Source organism: Protopterus annectens, chromosome 10.part0 (assembly GCF_019279795.1).
Source record: "Protopterus annectens isolate FY-2018-M chromosome 10.part0, PAN1.0, whole genome shotgun sequence".
Lineage (NCBI taxonomy): Eukaryota > Metazoa > Chordata > Ceratodontiformes > Protopteridae > Protopterus > Protopterus annectens.
In genome coordinates, this window is record NC_056744.1 from 1,478,718,282 (window position 1) to 1,478,735,525 (window position 17,244).

The 17,244-nt window shown below is 40.7% G+C and overlaps 1 protein-coding gene across 1 annotated transcript in view; it reads left to right on the forward strand.

Moving 5' to 3' along the window:
• Positions 1–17,244, forward strand: part of LOC122813669 (zinc-binding protein A33-like) — a 326,949-nt gene that overhangs the window by 299,651 nt on the left and 10,054 nt on the right. The window lies entirely within an intron of this gene.

Below are 17,244 nucleotides of genomic sequence, written 5' to 3' on the forward strand. Positions count from 1 at the left end.
AAATGCAGTTTACCATATCCAGTATGAAAACAAGCGTTATCAGACTCAATTGAATGTCCTCCCATAACATCCTCATCACTTTCAATTTCCCCAACATCATATTCATAACAGACAGGTTCAAAAGAGAATCTAAGTTATCAGTACTTACATCCTGTTCACAGGAGGAATCATTTATTGAAGCTGTATTAACATTGCCATCATTATTAATCCCATTTTTTGTATGCTTAAAAAAAGCCCTCGAGTGCAATTTATGACAAAAACAAGTAATTTCAAATATCAAATCTGCTAGGCTGGGTATGAAAGTAGGGATAAATTTTACCCCTTTATCTAACAGGTTAAAACTATCAGTGTTCAAACTCCAGTCAGTCTAATTTACAATTTTAGAACAGTTCTCAACTAGAAACAATCCAACTTCCAATGAACCGTTGGGTTGACCCACATCAAGAGTTGTTTCACCTCTCCTGAGCGCAATTTCATCTCTTACAATTCCTGAAGCTTCTATTGTTGCTGCCTGCATTGTAATTCCCCTGCCATTTTCTACCCCAACTTTTTGAGGCCTCTGACATGCCTGAGTTGCCTGTGTCTCCTTATTGTTGAGAGGAATCCATGCTGCCCTCATTAAGTTCTTCAAAAGATATGCTTTTTTTGCTGGAAGCTGTATCACCTGAAGAAGTCAATGAATCTTGCCCTTCCAACTCCTTGCTGACAAAATGTCATCTCAGGGGCCTTCCCCTAGTTTCTCTACATTGCCACAAAAAAAATGTTGCTCTTGTAATCACCAAGATCACGCTGGATTTTACCTTTTTTCCGTAAGGTGACTGACTCCTCCACCTTCTCCACCTTATTTTTAATGTCATTTAGCTTAGATTCCAATGTGACTTCAGTTGCCATCTCTGCAAGTTGTGTCTGTGTGTGCAAGATCTCAGCTTGCAATTTTTTATTTATTTTTTATTTATTTTACATTTGTTGACCGGGATAGTCTGACTGGATGCATGTCCATTTTCAGCAGAGGCCCGGGGAGAAAAGCTCCAAGGGTAAGCAGATACAGCATTACATAATACCAGCATTACATATTACAAACAGATTATTTACAGAGATTACATAAGTAAGCAAGTTAAACAAGTTCCACAGGTTAAAGTTAGTCCTGCGCACAAGTCAGGATTAAATTAAATTATTTCTCTTGCTGTCTTACATTCCGTTTGATTATGACTCCCAGCCATGTCTTGGTACACGCCAAAGAAGCCGCATTCCATTCAGCTAACAGGTCAGCCTCATCTTCAGCAAAATCAAATGCTGGCAATTTGCTGATCCATAGAACTCAAGGAGTGATTTTTAAGGCAATGTATCTCTCCAGCAATTTAATGTCATAAAAAAGAGTACCCTCTTTAGTAAGCAACCGCTCCAGATTAGCAAAATCGGTCTCAAAGTAATGGGTCTCTCCCATCTTCCACGGGTCATCCCCGGCCATTCTCTCTTCTCTGTCTCTCCAAATTTTAGAACAAGAGATCTGGGAACCCTCAGCTGCCATTTCTTCCCCTCCTGGTGAAAAAACTTCCAAACAAAAATGAAGCAGGAACGTATCACAAAAAAAAAACAGACTCCACACCAGAAATGATAGAAAAAGATTTACTATTGCATCCAGTACCCCGGCTTTCACCTTCAAGGATTATTTTTACACTCAAACAGCTTAAGCTTTTACACCATTAAATTGAATAATCTATTGCACATTCCCAATTAATCAAACAATCAATCAATTTGTTCAAATCATCAGTGTATGCATAAGATTTCCTGCCTCAATTTTATATCTCTTGCACAATATTGGATGTATATAAATACATAAAAAAGATAATACAAGAAAGTACACAATATATAATAAATATGAAATATACTTCCTACCTACTATATAAATCCTTTCCAAAAACATATCAATGTGAACATATACTAATACAGAGAAATGACTAAAAAGCATGACCAACTCCTATATATGTATATATTCTGATGTAATATAATTGTTTCCAAAAAGTTTAACATTCAAATTAATGTCTAAATTTGACGGATATAAAGTTCCATAATTAATGATACTTTTGGTTTCCAGTTGAACCAATTTATCAACAAAGTCTTCACCCTGACAAAAATAAGGCTTGGCTAACACACTGAAAAAAAGGGAAGAATCAGTGCCTTCATGATATGTGGAAAAATGTTGAGCAACTGGACTCTCCATCCTATCCCTCCAGCATGTTCTGTTTATTGTGGTGACAAGGTTTAGGTCTCTGGAGTGTGTGGTTCAGAGAGATTGGGATTTCTTTAAGTGTAGCATGTCCAACAGCTCTGTGTTTGACATAGCTTTGTATGCTAGGCAGAATCACCTCTGAATATGCGATGGAGTAGAGCTGGTGTTATTTGAGATGGTCTGCGTATGGCAACTGTTTGAGGCTGGTAATCCTCTTAGTCAGGTATTTCTGTGACCTTTCCAATTGTTGTAGGTGTCATGTGAGATACATGCCAAATGGGGCTTTGTACTCTATAATGGGTCTGATGAGGGATATGTAAAGAGGAGCAATGACCTCCTTTTTCTAGAGGAGAACCCTTTTGTGATGAGGTTTGCCATGTAGAAGGATTTTCTGACTACTGTGGTGATGTGGTTATCAAAGGAGAGACTACTGTCCACCTGTGTCCCGAGGTCTCTTATCACACTTTCAGTGTTTAGTGAGCTACCGCCTATGTGGTAGTTCTTGGGTACTGAGTTTTTCCCAGAGGGGATGACAATGCACTTCTTGGCATTGAGCTTGAGGTCATGACTTTGACACTAAGCATCTGTCTCTGTGAGGCCCTTTTGTAGAATGTCTACATCATTAGGTGATTCTATTATGGCTCCCTGTTTGCAGTCATTTGCAAACTTTGTTATCCAAAGACCTTCTGTGTTGGCCTGCACTTAGAAGTAGATGCCGAACAGGAGAAGACCCAGGACCGAACCATGTGGTACTCCACTCATCACTGGTCTGAAGTCGGACTTGGAGTCGGCTACTTTTACTGTGTGGGTTCTGTCAGCGAGCCATTTGGCCACCCATCTTGTGACATAGGGATTTTTGCCCAGTTTAGTGAGTTTATCTATAATTCCAGAGTGGGGGGTGGTATCGAAAACCTTGGAGAGGTCAAGATAGACTGTCTGCACTACCTTGCCCTCATCTATGGCTCTGGTGACTGCTTCAAAGAAGTCAATAAGGTTTAGTAGACATGATCTATTTTTTTACAAACCCAAACTAAGTGGGGTCCATGGTTTGGAAGTTACCTATGTCTTTGTTTATAACCTCCAAGATGATACGTTCCATGGCCTTGCAGACCAGGCTCATCAGGCTAATGGGGTGGCAAATTCTGGGGTCAGTGGTGGCACCCCCTTTGTGGAGTGGGATAACAATCACTGTGTGCCATTCAGTAGGCACATAGCCTGAGCTGAGGCTATGATTGAACATGGTACTTAGGTGGGATGCCAGTTTGTTCTTTAGTTCGTGCAGTATGCAGCCTGTGATGTTGTCTGGTCCCATGGATGCTGTGCTCTTTGCTTTGGAGAGAGCAGTTCTTACTTGTTGGTCCGTGAATACAGGGGCTTTGCATTCTTCCGGTATTAAGATGGGCCCTTTGGAGGTTGGGGGGTGGGGGTAAAGTTAGCACTGAACCTATCTGCCAGGATGTTGGCAATATCGGTTGGTTCTGTATATTTAGTGCCGTTGCGCTGTAGCTCAGAGCAGATCTGAGTATTGCCATTGAGATCCTTGACATAGCTGTAGAATGCTTTGTGGTTGTCTTGGAATCAGTGGCAATTTTATTTTTGTAACTGGCTTTGGAGGATTTTATGAGGTATCTCAGTTTTTTGCTGATGCTGACCAAGGAGTTCCTCCAATCTTGGGATTCCTTCTGTTGTAGAGTTTGTTTATGGCAGGGGACCACCAGATTGGCTTTCTTTTTTTGGAGGATAGCATCTTGGATCTGTTGGGGATTGACAATCCCTGCACTTGTGTATATGCTTATACACTGCATTTGTGTAAAATTCAGCAGTTGTACCTCTATTTTCCGTCTGCATGAGTGTCGTGAAGTTTGCCACTTCTGTCTTAAGAATCATGAAGTTGGCTTTGGAGTAGTTTTTGATTGTGGTTTCCTTAATGGGGGTGGGGGTGGGATATGAATGTCTAGGGAGATTAGCTTGTGGCCGGATCTGACCAGTGAGGAGTTGACATCTGGCGTGGAACACCGGTTACCCATATTGGTAATGAGCAGGTCCAGGATATTGCTGCCTCTGATGGGGGTGTGGACAAGCTAATCCAATGTGTTAGAATTTATGAATTGCAGAAAACATTAAGTGAATGAGTTGGTACATAAGCAGTTTTCCCAGTTGATGGTGAGGTAGTTGAAATCGCCCATAATTAAGGTATTGGGTTGTACCTTAATATTTTCCAGTATCTTAAGAAATAAAGAGTGGGAATCCTGGGGCATGGTGGGGGATCTGTAACAAACTACAACCTGGATTGCCCAGTTTGTGCAGTTGATGTGATTACGTGACATTGGTACAATCGTATGACTGTATGAATAGTACCAGTGTGTGGAATGTGGTGAATGAGCAAGGTTGTATTTGGAGGTCTTTTCAAAGATCATTTATTCAGATACATGTGAAACGGTAATGGGAATACACAACAAAGCACAGAGCTGTTTATGGGTGCCACCAGCAAATTTAGCCACAGAAAGTAGACTATCTACTAGCTGACAGTTTGTCTCACACATCACCACCCTGTCATCACTGGCTGTCAGCCATAGTATGCATGTATACATTACTCGGGCATTACTCTCAGCAGGACAGCTCATCTGTCTACTCTCTACTACTAATAACACAGAATCAATGGGCCCTGACCACATCACAGGTCACCTATAGCATGACTTAAAACCTGATGTAGTAGACACAGTTGGATCCCTACTTCCACACAGCCCCCAGACAGACTATGTTCTCATAGAAGAGTATATGGCACGATGCAACCTTCTAACTGGGAGGACTACCACCTAATGCATAGAGTTCTAGACCCATACTCGTGACTGTCTGCATTTGTCAGGTAGACAAATGAGTCATCATGGACCTTCTGAAATAGGTCACCTATAGCATGACTTAAAACCTGATGTAGGAGACACCGTTGGATCCCTACTTCTACACAGCCTCCAGACAGACTATGTATGTTAAGGCTACATCATGTCTGTTATATCTGTTTGATGTTTTCAAGAAGGTCATCAAGGGTATGCATGATGAAAACACTATCAGCCTACATTTCTTCACCTGTTCAAGCCATTTGACACAAATCCACAGTCAGGTATAAGTGAGAAACTGCGTCAAGTGGCCATAAACACCTATGTCACCAAGTGTGTAGACAACTGGATCACATGTGTAAAAGATAAAATGCCAAAGTGTGTGAAGTCACTTCTATCTAGAGTACAGCAACCAGGTCTGTAACTCAAGTGTCGTACTGGGCCCTTTCCTTTTCAATATTTATGACTCAGATGTCAAGCCCAAATTACACATCTTTTTTCCAAGCAGCTGTGTGAAGGACTGCAAATTGTTGTCAGTCATTGACTCCAAGTTTGTTAGTGGTATAATGGAAGTACTATTAACACACACAAAGGAGTGCTTCCACAGCCATGGAGACACAGTAGAGAATCTGTATGAGTTAATGTGAAGGATTTGGATATGATGGCATTCTAAGAAGAAGAAGTACTTTTTCATTAAAGTAGTTTTTCAGTTCTACGAAGAAGTTTTGGGGCTGAAACATTAGCTAAGAGACAGTTGTTAGAATTTTGGATAAGATGCAAACTAGACTGCAAAAATGTAAAATGTTTCTTTTGTCAGTCAAGAAAAAAGTGCATGTTATTAAGTTATCTTTTTCTGTTAGGTATGTATTTAGCAGGGTATGGTTGCTTTCAGAAAGGTTAAAATCATAGGGTCGTAAGACAATAAAAGGTTTCTAGGCTATTGGCCCTGAGGCCCTTATAAGCCTAGCCAAGAATTTAGCCCATGTTTAGACAAGTCAGCACCCATAGCCCCTGTCCAGCAGGGACACGGATGGAATCCCAGGGGTGCATTTTCCTGTTTCCCATCCAGTTATCCAGATTGCACTTAAAAAGGGATAATGAGGTACTCTGCTTGACGTGGAGAGGGAGTGTATTGCACAGATAGGGGAGTCTCTGGGACACAAATCAGTCCCTCCAACAAGTCCTATTTTTATTGCAGACCAGGTTGAGGCCACGCGTACAGGTTACTCGAGTGGAGCTTAACTTGCAGATATGCAGCAGTCCCATCAAGGCGGGGTCTGAGATTGCTTTGAATGCCAGACAGAAATCACCTCTGAGGAGTCTGTATGAAACTGAGTAGAGGGACAGGGCTTTTAGCCTATCTGTGTGGGATAAATGTTTCTGGCCCTGGATTCCCCTAGTGAGGAACCTCTGCAGTCTCTCCAGCTACTGCATGTACTTTGCGAGGTACATGCCAAAGGGGGAATTGTACTTAATAATTGGCCTTATAAGGGAAAAATAGAGGGATGTTATGACCTCTTTGTCCCTGGATGAGATACCCTTACTTATGAGGTGGGCCATGTAGAAAGCTATCCGTACAATGGAATCAACATAATGGTCAAAACTCAGGTTACTATCAACCTGGGTGTCCAAATCCATCACTACTGACTGTATACTTAGGATGCTGTTATTAATGTGATAATATATGGGGACATCACTCTCTCCAAAGGGGATGATGATGCATTTTTTGGCATTCCGCTTTGTTTTTGGCAACAGTCATTTGTTTGGGTGAGACCCTCTTGGAGGATGTCCACATCACTTGGTGAATTAATAACCATGCCCTGCTTGCAGTCATCTGCAAACTTGGTCAGCCATAGCCCACTGGTTTTGGCCTGCACCTCAGAGAAGTATATCCTGAATAACAGAGGCCCCAAAACCAATCCCTGGGGTACGCTGCTTGTTACAGGTCTACTGCTTGAGGTGGCTTCCCCTATTTTGATTAGGTGGATTCTATCACCGAGATAGTTTTCTACCCATCTGGTAACATATGGATTTATGCCTAGTTGAGAGAGTTTATCTATTATGCCTGAGTGGAGAATAGTGTCAAAGGCTTTGGCCATGTCCAGGTAGGCGGTGTGCACTGCCTTCCCCTCATCCATGGTTTTGGTGACTGTCTCAAAGAAGTCAACCAGATTTAACAGACATGACCTCCCCTTGACAAAGCCAAACTGTGTGGGGTCGAGTGTTTGGAGGTTGCCAATGTCCTTGTTAATGAGGTCCATGATAATCAGGCTTTGGTTGAATAGTGGCTTAGTTGTGTTGCAAGTTAATGCCTGAGTTCATGTAGAATTCAGCCTGGGATGTTATCAGGTCCCATGGAGGCTGTATTTTTTGCCTTTGAGAGGGTAGTGATGACCTGTGCCCTGGAGATAAGGAGTGATGTTCGGTACTGGAGGTGCCCTGATTTATTGATGGGGAGGACAGAGGGGAGAAGTTTTTGCTGAATCTGTCAGCCAGTAGATTGGTTATATCTACAGCATTTGTGTATGTGGTGTCCTTGACCACCAGATCTGAACAGATCTGGGTGCTTCCTTTGAGACTGTGGACATATGTAAAGAAGGCTTTATGATTGTCACTAGTAGATATGGCCAATTTGGACACAAAGTTGGCATTAGGGGATTTCACTAGTGTTCTTATTTGCTTGTTCAGGCTAAGAAGAGATTGCTTCCAGTTGGGCACCTGCTCCTTCTTGGTCCTGGAAAGCATTTTTTTTCTTTTGTTGTATAGTTTATTTATTGCAGATGTCCACCTGACAGGTGTACTCTTCCTTGATGAGGATGATTTTGCCCTGTCAGGTATTCCTGCTTCCATGCATCTATACAAATGCTCATATAGTATTTTGTTGTAGATTTGGACATCGGTACCAGTTACAGAGGGGGAGGGGGCTGTTTATACTATCCCTCAGGAGGTTGTAAACAGCTTTGGAGAAGTTTTTTTGTTTGAACCTAGCTAGAAGAGGGTCAGGGGAGATGGTGACTTTGAAAGTGACCACTTTATGGTCAGATCTTATCAGAGAGGATCATAATGTAGGGGTGCTGCAGTGGTTATTCACGTTAGTTAATACCAAGTACAAGGTATTATCACCTCTTGTAGGAGTATGGACTAGGTGTTCCATGGCATTTGCATTGATAAAATCAAGGAATCTCTGGGCATTTGTGTTCTGGCATGAGTAGTTTTTTTCCACTCTATGACTGGGTAATTAAAGTGGCCCAGGATCAGGGTAAAGGGTTGAATCTTGATAGATTTGAAGAGGTTCAGATAAGTGAAGTGGGCATCTTGAGTCAAATTTGGGGGCCTGTTGCTAGCTATAATTTGAATAGGGGTCTTGTCAATGGTTAACTGCACCTGCAGTGTCTCTTGTGCATCAGCAGTAATGGCATTGTTTCAGGAATATGGGATAATTAAACCTTTAAAAAGTACTATAATATTTGAAAGAAATTAAATAGTGGATTAAGAATGTTAGATGTACACCTCTCCAGGTAAATATATATATATATATATATATATATATATATATATATATATATATATATATATATATATATATAAGAGCTGGTATTCTCTGTCGTAGTATGTATGACAAAATTCTGTAATGACAGTTCAGTAATGAAACGGGTCTCCAATTTTCAAAACATGTTTTATGCTTCACTTTCTATATTAGCTTTAACACAGTACTATGCCATTTTCTTAAAAGCATTCATAGATTCATAGGTTCATAGTTAAGTACTAGGCTAGCTGCCCTTGCAGGCCATTTCAAACCTAATCAATTTCCCTTTAGGTGCTCAGATTAACATATCCCATTTTGTATTAGATTGGCTTTACCGATCCCATGGTTGAAATATTACATATTATCCACAATGAGAATAACTGGGATCATACCATAGACAATTTGAGGAAACCTATGCATGAGATAACACATTTTTGAGCTGCCTCTGTCTGTTAGTAATACTTGGGGCAGCCAGGTTGTAAATTTTCTGTTTCTCATCCACAGATCCAAATTGTCCTTGAATATGGACAAGGAAGAGTTTGTTTTTTTGTGGATGGGGAGTCTGTACCAGAGCAGCAATACTCTCTGCAAGATATATCTGTCCTCCAAGCTGTTTTATTGATGTATCAGAACACGTTTTGATTTTTAGTCTAAGTATTTCTGAAGCCATTATCTTGCTGATGTGCAGTAAATCCATCAGTACTCGATCAGAGAATGCCTCATATGCCAGACACAGGTCACTTCTTAGCAGTCTGTAGGATGTCGAGTATAGTGACAAGGCTTTTGAGTCGGTCCATTTAGGATATGCTGTTTAGGCCTTGTATTTTTTAGTAAGGTATCTCGGATGGTATTCCAGTCATTGCATATGTCTAGACTGATATCCAAATGGGACATTATACTCGACAGTTTGCGTAATGATGGCTGAGTAAAGGAGGACAATGACATTGTTAGATCTAGACATGATCCCTTTGTGTATAACAAATAGTCATTTGGGGATTCAGTGACTACTACAGCAATCTGCAAACTTAAACAGAGCAGTTTGGTATTGGCTTTTACTTTACAGAAGTAGATGCTGAACAGGCCCTGGAAGACTCCACTGGTGTCTGGTCTCTTTTTGAAGTAACATTCCATATTTTGATTTCCTGTGTCCTCTCCATGAGCCAGTTGGCAATCCAGCAGGTGACATAGGGGTTTATTCAAATTTATTTAGCTTTTTCACTATACCAAGTGGGGGAGTGTCTCAAAAGCTTTGGCTGGGTCAGCGTATGTGGCGTGCCTTCTTCCATTGCTTTGGTGACCTTTACAAAAAAATCCACCAGGTTGAATAAGTACGACCTGCCCTTATTGAATCCAAACTGAGATGGGTACAGTGTCTGGAGATTCCCTGTACCTTTATTTATTAGTTCCATGATAAGTATTTCCATGGCTTGCATATGAGGCTGGTCAGACTTAGGAGAATGTAATTGCTGGCTCTGTGGATTATCCTCTCTTATGCAGGGAATGACTGTAGCTGTTCTTCAGTCCCTTGGTACAAAACCTGTATGGAGGCTGAGGTTGAACAGTGCTGTGGTCATGAAAGTCAGCTGCAATAATTTTTTTTTCTGCAACATTCTGGGAGTATTATAGAGTTATTATGAGAGTGGTGCTATGAGGATTTTTTTTAATTAAAATGATGCAAACATCTGAAAATCCATTACAAAAGCTAAAACTAAGAAAACTGGAAATTATGGTTTCACCAGTGAACATAACACGTGTTAATATAAACAATTTTTGAGTTGGTATGGGAAGTTTTGGAAAAATCAAAGTTAACAGATATTTAAAAAAATAATGCAGTTTTGTCAAGAATAGCTTTTTATTAAACATTTTTTGAGATGACTTCATATGAATTAACCAACATGCTACATAAATGTTATAAAGAAAGATTACATTTTTGTTGAAAGTTAGAGATGATTGAAAATATATTTTTAGAATATGAGCAGGTGAAAAAATATTCACAGGATTATACAAAGTACAAATGTCTCCTAAAGTGATAATGGATGTTTTACCAACAGATTTGTTGTATTCAGGGATCGCAGAGGGTAAAGATAGGGTGGTATTCATAGTCATTGTGCTTAGGCATATAATAATTTGGCAGGTTGTGCCTTTTGGTTCGATTCATAGAGGCTAGTTGCTCTCACCCATGAATGCTTTCAATTAACTTATGCAAATGAAGACATAATGAGATTAAAATCAGAAAGGGTCAGAAGTTCTAATACAAATCATCCCTCTTCCTGTCTTTTTGCTATTTATAGTCATTTTTGACATGAATTGGCACCATGCAGAGAAGCATTATAAAATATGCAGTTGCTCCTTTTTTTATCTACATCACATTTGGTAAGGATACTTGCTATTGCTGCCTTGCTATTTCTCAGTGTGTGCTGCTTGTCTTGGGTGAGCCAAAACCACAGGCGTCCAGCATTGTTAGCTGGCCAAGAAGGCACAGATATCGACAAAGAATAATCAATTACAACTTTGATAATCATGAAATACCTGACAGAGTTGCAGTGGACAGGTATATTATAAAGGTTTAGTACGTATGACCCACAGACAGGAAGTGGGGAATGTGTAGACTTCCTATACCCATGAATATTAAGGTATGTGTAACCCCACCTGCCCCCACTATACTCACCGCAGAAACATTCCAGAGACAGAACGGGGACACATTTTATATATCAAAGGCTTTTGCCTTGAGGATACTTCAGCAGTTCCCTGACATGATCTTGGCACATGAGGATCAGTGTATTTATCTCCCAGTGTCACCTCAGGACAGATCCAGGTACCATGCGTGACTTCTTCAGGGTAACATGTTTCTCTGAGGGGTTGCTGTAATAGATTGCAGCCATGTTGCCAATGGAGCCCTATCAGGACCATGACAGAGTGATACCAAATAGGAAGTTCTACCATTCTATCAACTGCCAGGTAGTGTGTGATGAATAGGGTGAATCATAAATGTGTCAGCCTAGCATCCTGGCAGTACCCATGATTCCCATATCTGGCCCATGAGGTTGCTCTAGTGTCTCTTCCTGCATAGTGGGATGCCCCATGGTCACCTTGCTGGTAGGAGGAAATTATATTCCATAATTACGTAATTAGTTATACCTTTACAAATGTATTGCTTAGCACTAAGTAACCCTTGCCTTGTTGTATACCCCCCTTTCTGTTCATGTTTTTCAGGTGATTCAGGCTACCCATTTGAATCTTGGCTGATGGCACCTATACAGAAGCCTGTTGAATGTGCCAAAGGAAGATACAACACCACCCTGTCCCAGACCTGTATTGTTATTGAGTGGGTATTTGGCTAGCTGAAAGCCCAGTTTCTTTGCCTGTATGAACCAGGGGGCTATTTAGTATGACCCTATTACTGCATGCAGGATGTTTACCGCATGTTGCACAATGCGATCATGTGATGGTCTGGTGGCAGAATGCCCCAGGATGGCACTGCAGCTCCTAATGTACATCCTTCAAGCAATACTGATAGTGTTGGTAGCCAGCTGGCAGCAGTGGGAAGAGACCCCATGCAGCAGGCTTATGCATGGTATACAGCTGTGCAAGCAATGATGCTGCATCTGGTCTATAGCTATGGACCATGATGTTAAGGATAATGTTACCTTCATTAAAAAAAGCACACATAGACTATAATTGATGCATACAGTGTTGTGACTACTGCCACTGTTCATCATACAGTCCTTCTTATCTTTACTTTTTTATACAGTTACTTACATAGTTTATGTATCTTTTCTGTTTATTGTCACCATATTGGCAGAGTCATTCCTGAATGTTCACTGAGATCTATGTAGTGAATGATAATGGCAACATTTACTTAATATGTAGTTTTATACTGTATTGCTGCATGTTTTTTTTTTTCTGAAGAGTTTGTAGTGAAAGATGCAGGTATTGTTTCAGCTAGACTGTACATTACTTGATCATATGTGTATTGCAGTACATGGCTGAGTAAATTTATATATTGCAACTTGTATTGTTGTATTTCACAATGCAGTTTTTATGAGGACCTTCCTTCTACTGGAAAGGAAAACTGAATAACATTTATGATGCTGTGTTCTACTATTCTGTAATCATCTTCTAATACATTAGAAATAATGTCTTACTGTTAAGGTACTGGACATCACATTAATTCATTCTATAACCAACACCAACCCTGGTGTCTACAGAACTAATAGCAGTCATCATTTGTATAGTGCCAAGGGTGAAGTGGCAACAGTGCTAATGATGCTGGTAGGACTTGCTTTACTCCTATAATCATTCATTTCCTCTAGGTGTTAGGCCCTTAATACTGATATGTATGGAAGTCTGCAGCTACCCTCCCCAGTTTTGTTTATTTTTTTGTTTGTTTATATTATCTTACCGTTTATATTCTTATCATTAACATTACAGAAGTCAAACACATGCTGCTGAGTAGGCCCTTAATATTGTTCCCCATTGTGGTATTCACAGCCCCCTCCTGTTTTTACATTTTTGTTCTTTTTTATTTCTTCTTCTTGTAGGCATTTCAAGTCAAAGCCATGCTGCTAAATGGGCCCATAACACTGGTCTACATCGCAGTCTAAAATCTCTCACTTTTTTTTTTTTAAGACATATGCTTTTATTTTACACAATAGCATTGCTGTGGTGAAACACATGCTAATGTATTATCACATGTGATATTTTCATTACTTGCACTGTGCACCCTGACCTAGAGTAGGTCAAGGTCAAACGTGTCATACACAATTTCTCCTAAGGATAGGGAATGAGATGGTGGGTTTGATCATGAGAAAACGCTACCATATGAACTTGATGCTGACTTACTATGATTACCTGACATACGAGGTACAGGTGATCCTATATATACTTATCTCACAGTGCTGTGTGAATGAGACCTCAACTAGGAGGTTCTGTTAAGTGTAGATGTGTTAACTCCTCCCCTTCATTTCTTCTACTACTTTAGAGACACTCATGTGGTGTGTGGCCTGCTATGCCCTCACATGTCCGGACAGTAAACTGTCCCAGTCTCCATCGACTAGTGCTTCCTACTTGAGTCTGGTAGTTCCTGATAAGTGTAACATGGAGGTAGACATGGTTGCTGAGTGTGCCACCATACTAAGCATGGGTGTGACTGTGGTATTATCCATGCTCTTTGTCATTTCCATCTACTGGATGAAATTGTCATGTATATGCTGCAGTACTCTCACTGTCTCTACCTGACTCTCTGTGGCAGTGGACTGAGAAGAAACAATATATTGGGACATCTGCTACTGGGCAGCCAATGCTTTTTGTGTGTCTAGTAGTAGTTGTGAATTGTGTGTCTAGTAGTAGTTGTGACATGTGCCTGCACCTGTTACCCCCTTACACAGGTTTTACAGTTGACATTGCTACTTCTGAAACTGTACCATTCTCAGGAAGGTGTTCCTGTGGTTGAGGAAACAGTGGTGTTGATGTACACTGGTAATGTCCCTGTATTGTCCTCTTCTACTTGTCTGTGTGACCCTGTATTACTTCCTGCAGTTATGTACCTGCTATGATATGTGTGATACTGCCATTAAATTTGGTGACTGTGTGCCACTGTCCTCATGTTGTGTTGCAGATATAACTGTTATGTCATCGTCATCAACACCCATACTTCTGTTGACATCTTCCAGATGTGCTGGTATAGGGGAACTGCACATTTCTGCTGCTGACCCTGTGAAGGAGTAATTATTGACATTGTCAATGTATCCTTTGTGCACAGTAATGAACAACAAGGTGTACGGGACACTTACCATGCACTTGCAGAACAGTTTCATGATAGGCAGAAGTTGAGGCTTCACCTGTTGATAAGAATTGTCAGGAATTTACATGCAACCAGTTAACCTCTGCATTAATTATCAGAATGCCACATTTCATGAGGATTGCACTAACCTTCTTGAATAGATGGCTTAGGTTGCTGCTGAGGTGAGGAATTACCCGTGTCCACATCACCTCTGATTATGCCTGTGGCATCCTCATTAGTGCCGTGGGTGGCAGCGGTTATCGTTGTCACCTCACAGCAAGAGGTTCTCTGGTTCAATTCTCAGCTGTGGTACCTTCTGTGCAGAGTCTGCATGTCCTCCCTGTGGTCGTGTGGGTTTCCTCCGGGTGCTCCGGTTTCCTCCCACATCCCAAGACATGTTCTAGGTGGATTGGACACTCTAAACTGGCCCTAGGCATGAGTGTGTGTGTGTGTGTGTGTGTGTGTGTGTGTGTGTCTGTGTGTGTGTGTGTGTGTGTGTGTGTGTGTGTGTGTGTGTGTGTGTGTGTGTGTGTGTGTGTGTGTGTGTGTGTGTGTGTGTGTGTGTGCACGTGTGCCTTCTGTGGAAGGTTGGGCGTCAATTTACTGTCTCCATTTTCTCTTTTTACTTTCCCTCTCTGTCTTTTTTTTTAAATTGTATTATGCATTACTTCACATTTCTTTTTTGCTTTTCTCTCCCATTTATGTTCCTTTATCTACACGTCCAGGGATACCGGCGCAACCCATTCACATTTCTCACAAATCAGGGAGTATTCTAGATCTTTCTCTGCGTGCTCTCTCAAAGTCAAATGGTGGCTCTGGTCCTGTAGGCATCTATCATGGTGAAGCCAGGAAAACCATGAAAGGCATGAGCTTCGGGATCTAGTCATTATGTGGGGGAGCAGATAGTGGACAGACCCAGGCAGGACCTTCTTCAGTAGGTGCTGACCACCAAACCACCAGAGGCTTCTGCCCATTGTCATCAGGGCTTGTCATAAGGCACTGGAAATATTTAAGGCCCTTCAGACCATGGTGGGCTTTGTGTTACCTCCTCTTCACCTCCCTCCTTCCATAACCCTCTCTTCTGTATACTCTACCCTACTTTTCTGCCCAACTTCCCACTCACATAAAAAAAAAAATGAAAAATAACAGGTCTGCACCCCTGCCAAAAACATTGTACCCTCTTCTCCCACCTTCTCCGGCACCACCTTCTTAATGTTTTCCATGAGTGTGTCTCATGTCTTGTGTCGCCCCATTTCCATCTTTATTATCCGCCCCTTTCCCACCTTTCAAAGAACCAGTCAAGGTTTCTACATAAGGACATCCATACAGAAAATGCATAAATTCCTATTTATTTTTTTTTTTGATTAATTCTATAAAGCTGCACTGATTGCTGGTTGTCTTAAGTAACTCAATTAATTCAAGTGGGCTTGCATATTGCCTCATTCATCTACAACTTAAAAAAAATCTGATGTCAGTCGAGATTTTGCACAATAATTAATTAATTCACAAATAACTTATCATTATTTTTACCATTGTATATCATTATAGAAAGTGTGTGTTTCTTTGCTCAGGCTTTCATATTTCTATAATCATTGCAGATAGCTTGCACTCCATATATCAACTTATATTCATAGCCATGCTCTGAGCCAACAACTGCTACTCAAATACAAACCTTGAGCTGTGAGTACCACTCTTTAATTGTATCTTATTGTTTTGGACGTTTATATTCTGGAAAAAAAACTGGCTAATGAAATGTGTAAAATTACTGTGCAAAACATTATGGCTTTTAAGTTAAAACCAACTGTGGTAGCCATTCCTATCAGTTTAAGGACACGTCCACATATTACCTTTTTGTGAAGAAGCATTGTAGTTCATAATAAGGGCATTATATAATTTTACTGTTTTTTTATTAAAATGAATTAAACCTGTACTCTTTTTGCTAAGTGATGAAAGAAGTTAAACAAGATATGAGCTGACCAGACTTTCATTGGCCAATAACAGTATTGAATTGCTGGAAACCATGGAGGGTGATAGTTATTTTTCATCACCATTATAATTTTATTTTATTTTATTTTATTTTACATTTGTTGGTCTCTACATCTATGTAAGAATTAAACTTTCTTTCACAAATCAATGTGCAGGAATGTCATGAGAAACAGAATGTAAAATAACTAATCCTGTATAATTTCTTAAATGTTTTTGCTGCCATGTATGTCAGTGTGGTTTTGTCATGTAAGCACTGCAATATGCTACATATGCAAAGCTCCAAGTGTCAAGTTTCCAGAGACATTAAATTGCAACTGATTGACATAGTGTGCACTGTTTGTGTCTTAGTGATGGCATAGTGCCAAAGTCTGATTAGCCCTTATCAGATATATTAGTATATGGAGGTAAAGCCCTAGTTGCAACTCAGGTAATTCCTGTTTGATTAGCAGCTTGAACACCTGGTGGAGTTTGTCCGGGAAAGGAGAGGAGTGACATAGCTCAGCCTGCTCACCTTTCTTCAAGAATAGGTGTGTGCTCAAGAGACACTTTCTTCAGTACAATTCCTGGTGTTGAATGGGGATCCATTGAAGTATTTGTCTTCAGTGGATAAATTGCCACCTTATCCCATCAAAGGTCTACTTCTAATGATTGAAATCCCACTTACCTGACCTTCTTAAGACCGAGACAACTTCACAGACACAACATTTGAACGAACCGTCAGATCACTAACTGAAAACTCCAGGTAAGTAACCACTTAGCCACCATGGTGAACTCTGCCTCTTTCCCCACTGTGGTGCGATCTCAGAGTTGGTATATTTAGTTAGGGAGGTGTGGAGACCACAGCCCCTCTCATGGGGGGTGTGGAGGCAAAGCCCCCCCCCCCACA